Here is a 10265-nt window from a genome sequence, read left to right as displayed (position 1 = left end):
TATATTAGCTGTAGTGTTGAATTAGCTGTATTTCTGTATTACTGTATTAGTTGTTGTTATATTAGCTGTAGTGCTGTAATGCTGTAGTGCTATATTAGCTGTAGTAGCATCTTCACTAGATTACAGCATGTACATTGATTTTTGTGTGAGCAAAGCTGAGTTTTGAGCAAAGCTGATGGTGGCAAAAAATATGACAAGCACACCATAAAGCAACACATTGGATTCTCTGTTTTTTTTAAAGAATGGGTGTTTTACTATTGATTGTGTTTAACAGCTGGATGCACAGAGTGCTTTGCTGACAGAAAATTAACGTCGACCAAATCCACTTCCCAAAAATACCCTGACACCACATTATTAGACACTTTAAACACATCATTATTAGATAGTGCCTCTAAAAAACTAAAGACACAAATCAAATAACAGAAACGAACAAGATATACAGATTTTTAGAGGATACATTTTGAGTGTCACACAGTAAATCATAAAATCTACAGTTATAAGGATGTATGAAGAATATAATTCATTTCAAGATCAAATCAGTTCACTCTGTCTGGAGCTGTATCCACACAGCCTGTGACACACTCTCTTCTAAATAGTCATTTATTTGAGAAACTTAACAGCATATTTAAAATACATTAAAGTCTTCAGACCATATTTAATGTATAAAGTTAAATAAGTGCTTATTAAAGTATTCCAGATGAAATGAGAGGTTAAAACATGTGGAGGGATTTTTTCCACTAACGGTCATTTGCTGGGTCTTTTATATCCCTGTTATTTTATTCATTGAATCTCACATGAAATATCTTTCACATCACATTTTCCTCTCACACTGGCTATCTGAGAGAAGACTCAAAAGTCCTCTGAGTGTTAATAATGTCTGCACTGCCAAATTTTTAATTACACTTAAGGACATTACTCTTAAGGAACAACCCACAATACATTTTAGTTATTGGCAAGAATGGAAAATAATGAGCAAAGCTATTCTTTAAGGAAAGGACTCTTATTCTGCTAAAAATGTTTTTGTAATATATTTAATTCTAACTTATTTTAATATATATTGGATAATGTAATACATTTATTTGCTGAACGGATAATTATGCTTATCATTATTATTGCCATCATCATCATCATAATCATTATTATTATTATTGTTGATATTATTATTTTTTGTATAGGAATTGAACACAGTTTTATGAAACACTTTAGCTGAGCTCCAGCTGAGTGTTGTGTGGCGTGTATCGTTGTGTCTGGGTCTGTCATACACAATTCATAATTAATGGCAAAAAAAAGGTCGACACAAAAGGTCTAAAGCATAAAGACAAATCAGCTATTTCCACAATGGTGGAAATAGATTCCTAAACAACATTTTCTCTGAGCAGGAAATTGCCAGAAGAGTGAAGTTGCTCTGGGGACATGGAGCAGGAATGAGGACACGTGTCCCCAGAAGAAATGGCCCAAGTTCCACTTGACACAAACACAATTTCGTATTAATGAATAATTGAAAAAGTGAGCAATCGGAGGGCTTTCCACAGGACAGAGGCCACCACCATACACCCACTATACACCCCCTTTACACCCACTATACACCCCCTATACACCTACTATACACCCCCTTTACACCCACTATACACCCACTATACACCCCCTTTACACCCACTATACACCCCCTTTACACCCACTATACACCCCCTTTACACCCACTATACACCCCCTGTACACCCACTATACACCCACTATACACCTCCTGTACACCCACCATACACCCACTATACACCCCCTTTACACCCACTATACACCCCCTTTACACCCACTATACACCCACTATACACCCCCTTTACACCCACTATACACCCACTATACACCCCCTGTACACCCACTATACACCCACTCTTATTATTTTGAAACAGTTACATTCAACACATTTTGTTAAGGAATATTTTTTATTGTATGTTGTGACGTTGGCGGTGAGAGATTCCAAAACGCTGAACAGGCTCACAGATGTTCACTGATGAAGATGTTCACTGATGAAGATGTTCGCTGATGAAGATGTTCACTGATGAAGATGTTCACTGATGAAGATTTTAGCTGATGAAGGCCACAGCGTTTAGCTGTCACACATGTGCAACATACATAGACACAATCAAGATCTCACAACAGCTAATGGCGAGAGACATGTTTATATACACTACACACAAGTGTAACACATAATCTTAACAAGACAAAAGACGGGTGACACAAATGTGGGGCACTGGTACACACACACACACACACACACGTATCAATACGTATAAGGACATAACCGGACGAAACCACACATAGACACGGCCGGAAAGGGAGGAATCGGGTCCATGCTGTGACATATGTAAGTAGCCTTAAGGGCTGTGTTAAGGGCTGTGTTAAGGGCTGTGTTAAGGGCTGTGTTAAGGAGGATTTGTAATTGCATGTAGGACCTTCTCTTCAGGAATGGGCTGGGGGTGGGGGGGGGGTTATGTGGTCAGAAATGTGTTTAAAACTCTTTCAAAACACTTTCATGTTTTCTTGTTAGTCAAAGCTCATGTGCACATGGTTATGGAATAGCTTATTTATTCAAAAGACAAAATAATGTATTGGCATCCCACTTGTTTCTCAGTTAACTTTATTACACTGATTTATTTTGAAACAATATCCACATGTTCGTTTGCAGACAACACTGAGTTCAAAAGAAAAAAAAAAGGGAAAATCATGAAGCACATCAGACTTTAATCAGATACATGTTATTACTACATTTGTTTATGATCATTTGTGATAAATTTGTTAGAAACAAAACTCAATTGTTAGGGTGTGTGTGTTTGTGTGTGTGTGTGTGTTCTTGGTAGGATAGAGGAGGTGCAGGAAACATGTGTTGGGCTTTAGGGGTTTGCCACACTCCTCACATATTAACAAGAAACTGTCTCGCCACATTCATTGTGGCTCTTTTCCCAGCAAACGGCTAAAGGGGATGTGGGGAGGTTCTGACGTTGCCAACGGTGATGAAGGAGAAACTTCTGAGCATCACGGGTCCATTATGACACATTCCTGGAGTATGTGCTGTCTCAGTGTCTCAGGGTGGAGACTTCGTCTTTAATGGTGACTCATGAATTATTCCACTTCTTGTGCAGGTTGTCCTTCCTGAGGTAGTACAACAACGACATGGCGAAGATCAGCCGGGTCTCTGCTGCTAGTGCAGCCCCGAGTTGACAAAACACACCTGTTGAACACACGCTCGACCCAAGACGAGGACTTTAAAAAGATGAAAATTTAAAGAAATCCTGTTGCATCACAGTCATTTTTTTCTTCATTTCCTTTGTCATTTTCTGTTGCTCCAGTTACTGTGGAGAGAGAGGAAGGCAGAAAGAGAGAGATATAGAGAGAGGGAGGGAGAGAGAGAGAGATTCAAATATACCAACACAGAGCAGTCACAGACATACAAACACAGAAACTTCATTTTTTTATTTTTACACTTTACGTTTTAGCAGTTAAATTACAGACATTTTCTCAGTATGCAGTTCCACTTAGTATCACACACCTTTTCAAACCCTCTGACATCCACTGTGAGTTCAAATAAAAGAAAAAGGATATATTACATTCATTTTACACCATGAAAAAATTTTTTTTGTTATTTAGATAATCAAAATAGATAAAAACGACAATAATAATTATACTAATAATAACAGCAACAACTATAATAATAACAACAACAACAACAACAACAATAATAATAATAATAATAACTTTATAAGCAACTATATTAATTATTAGAATAATAATCATCATCATCATAATAATAATCGAAATAATAATAATAATGTAGATTTATTTGTATATTTGTGCTTATGTTTTTATTATTGAAATAGACGTTTTAAATTAAATAAATGTTTAAAAAACTTTCTCAGTTTTAAAGTAGAGCATGTAAAGTAAGACCACATAAAACAATAGGAAAGACCACAACACAATGCATGACGATCTAAAATACAAAAATACCGTGAGAAATGTAGCGTTTAAAACTGATCTCAGTACAGAAGGTTCAGCGGAGGGCTGGAGCAGCGAGTCAGATGATCAGATCATTTGTTTCACATCTATTCTGCCTAGCAAACAAGCTTTACATTACATTAAATGCTTGTAATAATGCATCAACATGTGAATCAGGAGCGAGTGAATGATAATTAATAAACAAGACCTCGCGTTTATAACGTCTCTCCACCTTTTTTTAGAATCGCTGCACATTTGCCGAGACCAGCCCATTTTGGCATAGTTCTGTCACTTCTGCTGTAGGCTGTCCATCTGGCCAATAGGGGTCGCCATTAACCACACAAATTCTCCCGGACTCGGTCTGATCCTCCGCTCTGCTCCACGAGCGTCTCCATTCACTCACTTCAAGTTTACCGCCCAAACAGTCAGATTACTCTTTACATATCAGAGCTCAAATGTCAGAACCAGTGTGTCATACAAATGTGCAGCAATGTAATGAGGATGCTTCAACGCAGTCTCTTAATTTGAGGTATGGATCACCCTGCTGTAGCTCTCTGTGTAATTTATGCCTTGTGAATAATAGTAATTATAAAAGCAATAATAAAATGTCATTATTAATAATCACCCCTGTCACTGTTACCATGGCAAACACTGTTACTCATCCCTTATCTCTTGTAATAGTAAAGCTTTCACTTCTGAAACTGAGCAAAGCTCCATCTTTCATGTTGTTATTATTATATTATTATTATTATTATTATTATTATTAATAATAATAATAATAATAATAATAATAATAATAATAATAATAATAATAATAATGCATCTACAACTATTTCTACAGCAATGAATTATACTGACTGAAGTCTTTAATTTATTATTATTATAATGATTTGTGTTATATTATTATTATGATTGATATTATTATTATTGCAATTATAAGAATTACAATAATTTTATTTTTCTTATTATTATACAATAACACAATAATAATTATTGTATTAATATTAATAAATAATAAGCAATAATAATAATAATATTAATAATACTTCTACAATTACTACTACTACTAGCAGTCTATTACACAGACCCTCAGAAACATCATTTTCTCATTTTCCTCCAGTGGTGTCAGCAGCTCCCACAAGTGTCCAGCGCCGTGTGGTTGGTGCGGTGGGGGGGAGGAGACGCAGGCCCTGTGTGGGCAGGATAAAAGGGCCGGTCTGACACCTCCTCTGGACCTCGACCCTCCAGGAGGCCGGAGTGACGGAGCGATGGGGGGGAGCACGCAGGAGAGAGCCCAGTGTAGACGCGGAGGAGAACCCCTGTGTCCACCGTCCCCTCTCTCACCTTTACACACACAAAAGTATGCAAATATTTGGAAGTGGGGCTCGGTCCCACACAAGCGAACTCAAAAGGTCAAGTGCTGTTGCCCATTAAGAATGCTGAACGTCTGGACACAGTAGGACAGACACAGAGCTGCTCGTGCGCCTGCTCCCCGAGGCCGTAAAGACACTCACAGGGCCGGGACAGCGCCACCAGCTGGGGTGTGGAGGGAGCTTAAACCATATTTATATTTTTAAAAATACGCACATGTTGTAAGATGAAAACACTTTAGCAACAACAAATTTTGATTTGTTTATTGAACAGTTTCTTCCCTTCAATGTCTTGGCTTCTCTCTCATTATTTTTCTCTTTCTCTCTATTTTTATCCTTCTCTCTCCTCCCCCTCTATCTCTCTCTCATCTCTCTCTCTCTTTTTTTTCTCTCTGTCACCCTCCCCCCTTTCTCTTCTCTCTCTCTCTCTGTCCCCCTTTCTCTATCTGTCTTCTCTCTCTCTCTCTCTATCCCCCTCCCTCTCTTTCTCTCTCACACACTGATGAGGGAGCTGAACTGAAGCTCCGCCCCCTGGGGAGGCTGAACTGAAGCTCCGCCCCCTGGGGAGACTGCAGGGTTGTGGTCAACCATATGGCACAAAGTCCCACATCTCTCCCTGCATGACATGACAGGCCTGGAGGAGCCTGATGAGGCTGGAGCAGAGTCAATCCTTCCTGCGCACACCACCCACACCACCAACACCACACATCCAACACCACACCACCCACACCACCAACACAACACACCCAACACATACCACCAACACCACACACACCACCAACACACCTCCAACACACCACACCACCAACACAACACACCCAACACACACCACCAACACCCACACTCACACAGCCACCACGCACCACACACACACAGGCAGGGGACATTGGGAGAGGTAGAGACCCCCTCCACTGGAGACACTGGCACCTGTACTCCAGCCACAACAGACTGGACATCAGACATTAACTGACCCATCATGTCCACTGTTGTGTCTACTGGACTGAGAGCCTGTTGTCTCACTGTTGTCTCGCTGTTGTCTCACTGTTGTCTCACTGTTGCTGAAACATGTTCACTGGTCGTGTTGGCAGCTTGAGGAAAGAGTAGCACAAACATTATCTGGCCTGTAGTTTTAGAGAAACACTGGGATTACAACATGTGTGTGTGTTCAGAATAAGGAAGTAATTTTCTTTTATGAGGATCTCAGTATAAAGCTCAGACCCACTTTGCCAATCTTCCCTTTCTGACATCTTTACCTGTCAGCTTGTGTCATATGCATTTTAATGTTATCTGCAGATTTAGCGATGAAGAGTTATGTGAAAACATATCCTGCGTCTAAACATCCCCAAAGACTTTTTAAAATAATTCACATCATTTGATAATATACCTTTTCTTACATGAAATATCTCCTTCACAGATTAGTTACTGACCAGTCCAAAGTCACATATTAACACCACATATTAACACCACTGCTGAGGTCCAAATCTGATCACCCATAATCACAAGCAGCCTGAACTGTGGATGGTATCCTTGGCATCTAAATTAAATGACACAACCCAGAGCACTTGGGTGGGGTATGAGGTGATGGAGGCGTGGGTGGAGCGCGGGTGGAGATGTCATTTCAGTGTGAAGATGAAGATTCAGTGTGAGAGATATTTTACCCTGAAGAGATGTTAAAACTAAAGTTTCCCTCAGCCCACCCTGAGAACCTCGTCTCCATGCTCACAGTTTGCGTGAGGACACCAGTGAATCATTTCTGATATTCACGTTGTACCAGGCGTGTCTGGTGCTCTTCATGTCTGTACCTTTAACCTTCTCTTGTGATTTATGAAGCATGCTTGCGTAGACACCGCCACAGGTGTTTCTACATCAGGCCCTGACAACACAAATAACAAAACTGGAAATTGTCTCATTCTGAAGGAGAAAAATTCTCAGCATGCCCTGACTGTGAAATTTTGACATGAAAATATGAGTCTTCTTGGGCTAATTAATCTTCAGTGTTTACACTGTTCATTACCACCTTGACAGGTATTTCTCTTCATGTGGGAGGGGATTTCTCTCCTGATGAATGAGTGGGCCTGGGGTGTGACACGCCCGACTACACAGGTGTCCCATTCTAGGGACGAAAGCTCAAATGAAGCCAGCGGAGCGTTGTCGTGGAGATATGAGCTATTCAAATGAGACACAAGGAAAGGGGACCTGACTGGTGCAGGTCTTTATGGTAATGTTCTCATTTGAATATAAAAGAAGCTTTTGCCACATACCCCCCCCCCCCCCAGATCAAACCTGAAGCCGACAGAATGGGCATTCTCCTCACAGTCAGCAGAGGGGGGGTCAACACAGCCGCGCCTTTGTTTTACATTCCAGTGGTGTTCAAATACAGAGGCTGAAAGAAACAGAAATGTAGGTTAAATATGAGGGACAATGCTATGAAAACAGCACTGCACTAGTGATGTACTAGTGATGTACTAGTGATGTGTGTTCACTAGAGGAGTCTCAGTCTGAAAGGAAATCAGTGTGCCTACAGTAAATACATAAAATGATTTTTTAGATTCATTGTGCACCAGGTTAATATATTTTAACAGAAAGTATCAAAAAGTATTATTAAAAGAAATCATGATGGAAAAGCCACAGATATTCAGGTCTACGCTCCTAGATATACAGCAAAGCAAAACAGAGATATTTTATTCAAAAGTAGTGTGATAAAGAATTAATATATTCCAGTTAATTACACCTTTACACCGGGGCGGTATTGTACATGACATCATCAGAACGATTCTTACTTTTGACCTCTGTCTCAAAGGCTCGCCTTCATTACGAAACCTTCCTTATAATTTAGAAATTTCAAAATAATTCACCAAGACACTCTCTCTCATTTTTTATTTAGAAACTGATGACTTAAGCATAAATAAATAATTGTGCAAGAAAGGTATGGGCTAGGTGATCAAATTTGAATCCCTTATTAATTCATTTTATGTTTTTTTCTATTCAAAGAGAGAAAGTACAGAGCAAAGAAAGACAGTTGAACACCTACTGAATTGTTGTAGAAATATGTATGAAGGCATTAACTGGGCTTGCGCTCCAGCTCACGTGTGTAAGTGTTGAGAGAACCATCATCTGTGGCACTGCAGCAGTGTTCTGGGGTTCTGAAGTTGCTAGTGCCCAGGAAAATACCCAGGATGCCCAGGAAAATACCACAGAACCACAGCCCTACAGTCACACTGGCGTCCAACGGCACTCCACCGTGCATTTACATTTACGGCATTTTGGCAGACGCCCTTATCCAGACCGACTTACATTTTTATACAAGTGAGCACTTGAGGGTTAGGTGCCTTGCTCAGGGGCACCTCAGTCATGGCCTCAGGTCTGGGAATCGAACCCACGACCCTCCGGCCACAAGACCAGTTCCCTAACCGCCAGGCCATGACTGCCCAAGCAGCATGACTGCTTTCTTAAAGAACACTGGTTCCAAAATAATGTGGTTCTATAATAATCTGGTCCAATAATGATGTGGTTCCATAATGATGTGTGCCACATACAGGGGAGATGCCAGGAGAACTTTGCTCTTGAACCTTGCCTTTCTGAGCAGTGCTAGTCTCTAGGGATGTTCACTACATATGGACCACCAAGGGCTCTGACCAGGGATGTGCACCTGGTGGACCAGCTGTGTCCATGGCTTTGGAATGGTAACAACAGTCTCAGCAAGATGAGAACCAATGAGAATGACCAATGAGACGTGATCACCATGCTGTTAGCTTCCGATAGTTAGTCCATGCTGCAACCGCTGACTTCTGGGTATCTGTGGTCCTGCCTGAGCCGGTCCTGCCTCAGGACCACAATGCATATATTTGAATTAGTGAAACATGTCCGTAATGACTGTATCTGAGATACAGGAAAAGCAATAAGAGTAAATGCAACAGAAATCTTCACAGGTACACATGAGGACAAACCCTCTCACACAACCTTCCTTTGTAACCAATAAACTTACCTCATTAATTTTTCCAATTATTATTCCTTTTTGGTTTCTGTTCTACCAGGGCCAAGCTGCAGAGCAAATGAAGACAGAATAATTAGTTACTCCCAATATCACGGAGTCTTCGCACAGAGCCAGGTCAGTGCGAGCATCCCGTCGATTCTGACATTTTAAATTACCTGAACAATACCTGAAGCAATCTGTGGACCTAATTAACTTCCCACCGAGACCAAATGTACACATCATTTAAAAAGATAGATATGAGAGAACTGAACCTGGCCCCGCCCCCTCTGCTGAAAGCCCCGCCCCCTCTGCTGAAAGCCGCACTCATATGCAGAGACTGATGCTCTATTGCTGTATGTATTATATTATAGAGTGGGGGACTTTCCTTCCATCAAGTAATCAATGCGCCATTGGAACGAGTTCATTTTAATGCACTCAATCTTTCCTTTGATGTTTATGGCTTACGGGCGTAGCAGCATCGGGATACAGGAGTGTTATATGGCTTCAGTTTGGGCCCATTTCATCAAATATTCATGTAGGCAGAAACGGGCATCAGAATAGGAGTGAAGGAGAATTACACTCACTGTCTGTCTCTCTCACCCTCTCACCCTGCCTCTCACTCCTCACCCTCTCACCCTCTCACTCCTCACCCTCTCACCCTCTCAGCCTCTCACCTCCTCACCCTCTCACCCTGCCTCTCACCCTCTCACCCCTCACCCTCTCACCCTGCCTCTCACCCTCTCACCCCTCACCCTCTCACCCTGCCTCTCACCCTCTCACCCCTCACCCTCTCACCCTGCCTCTCTCTCACCCTCTCACCCTGCCTCTCTCCCCCTCACCCTCTCACCCTGCCTCTCTCCCCCTCACCCTCTCACCCTGCCTCTCACACTCTCACCCCTCACCCTCTCACCCTGCCTCTCTCTCACCCTCTCACC

General features: G+C 41.4%; 1 long non-coding RNA gene across 1 annotated transcript; it reads right to left on the bottom strand.

Moving 5' to 3' along the window:
* Positions 1–6111: 6111 nt before the first annotated feature.
* Positions 6112–9553, bottom strand: LOC143476935 (uncharacterized). Its single transcript, XR_013121428.1, has 3 exons — positions 9343–9553; positions 7641–9180; positions 6112–7523 (listed from the first exon to the last, which is right to left on the bottom strand). It is a non-coding gene; the product is annotated as an uncharacterized LOC143476935 (long non-coding RNA).
* Between the last annotated feature and the right edge of the window lie 712 nt (positions 9554–10265).

Source organism: Brachyhypopomus gauderio, chromosome 15 (genome assembly GCF_052324685.1).
Source record: "Brachyhypopomus gauderio isolate BG-103 chromosome 15, BGAUD_0.2, whole genome shotgun sequence".
Lineage (NCBI taxonomy): Eukaryota > Metazoa > Chordata > Actinopteri > Gymnotiformes > Hypopomidae > Brachyhypopomus > Brachyhypopomus gauderio.
Note: the sequence above shows the minus strand (reverse complement) of the source record. Positions and strands in the feature narration are given on the sequence as shown.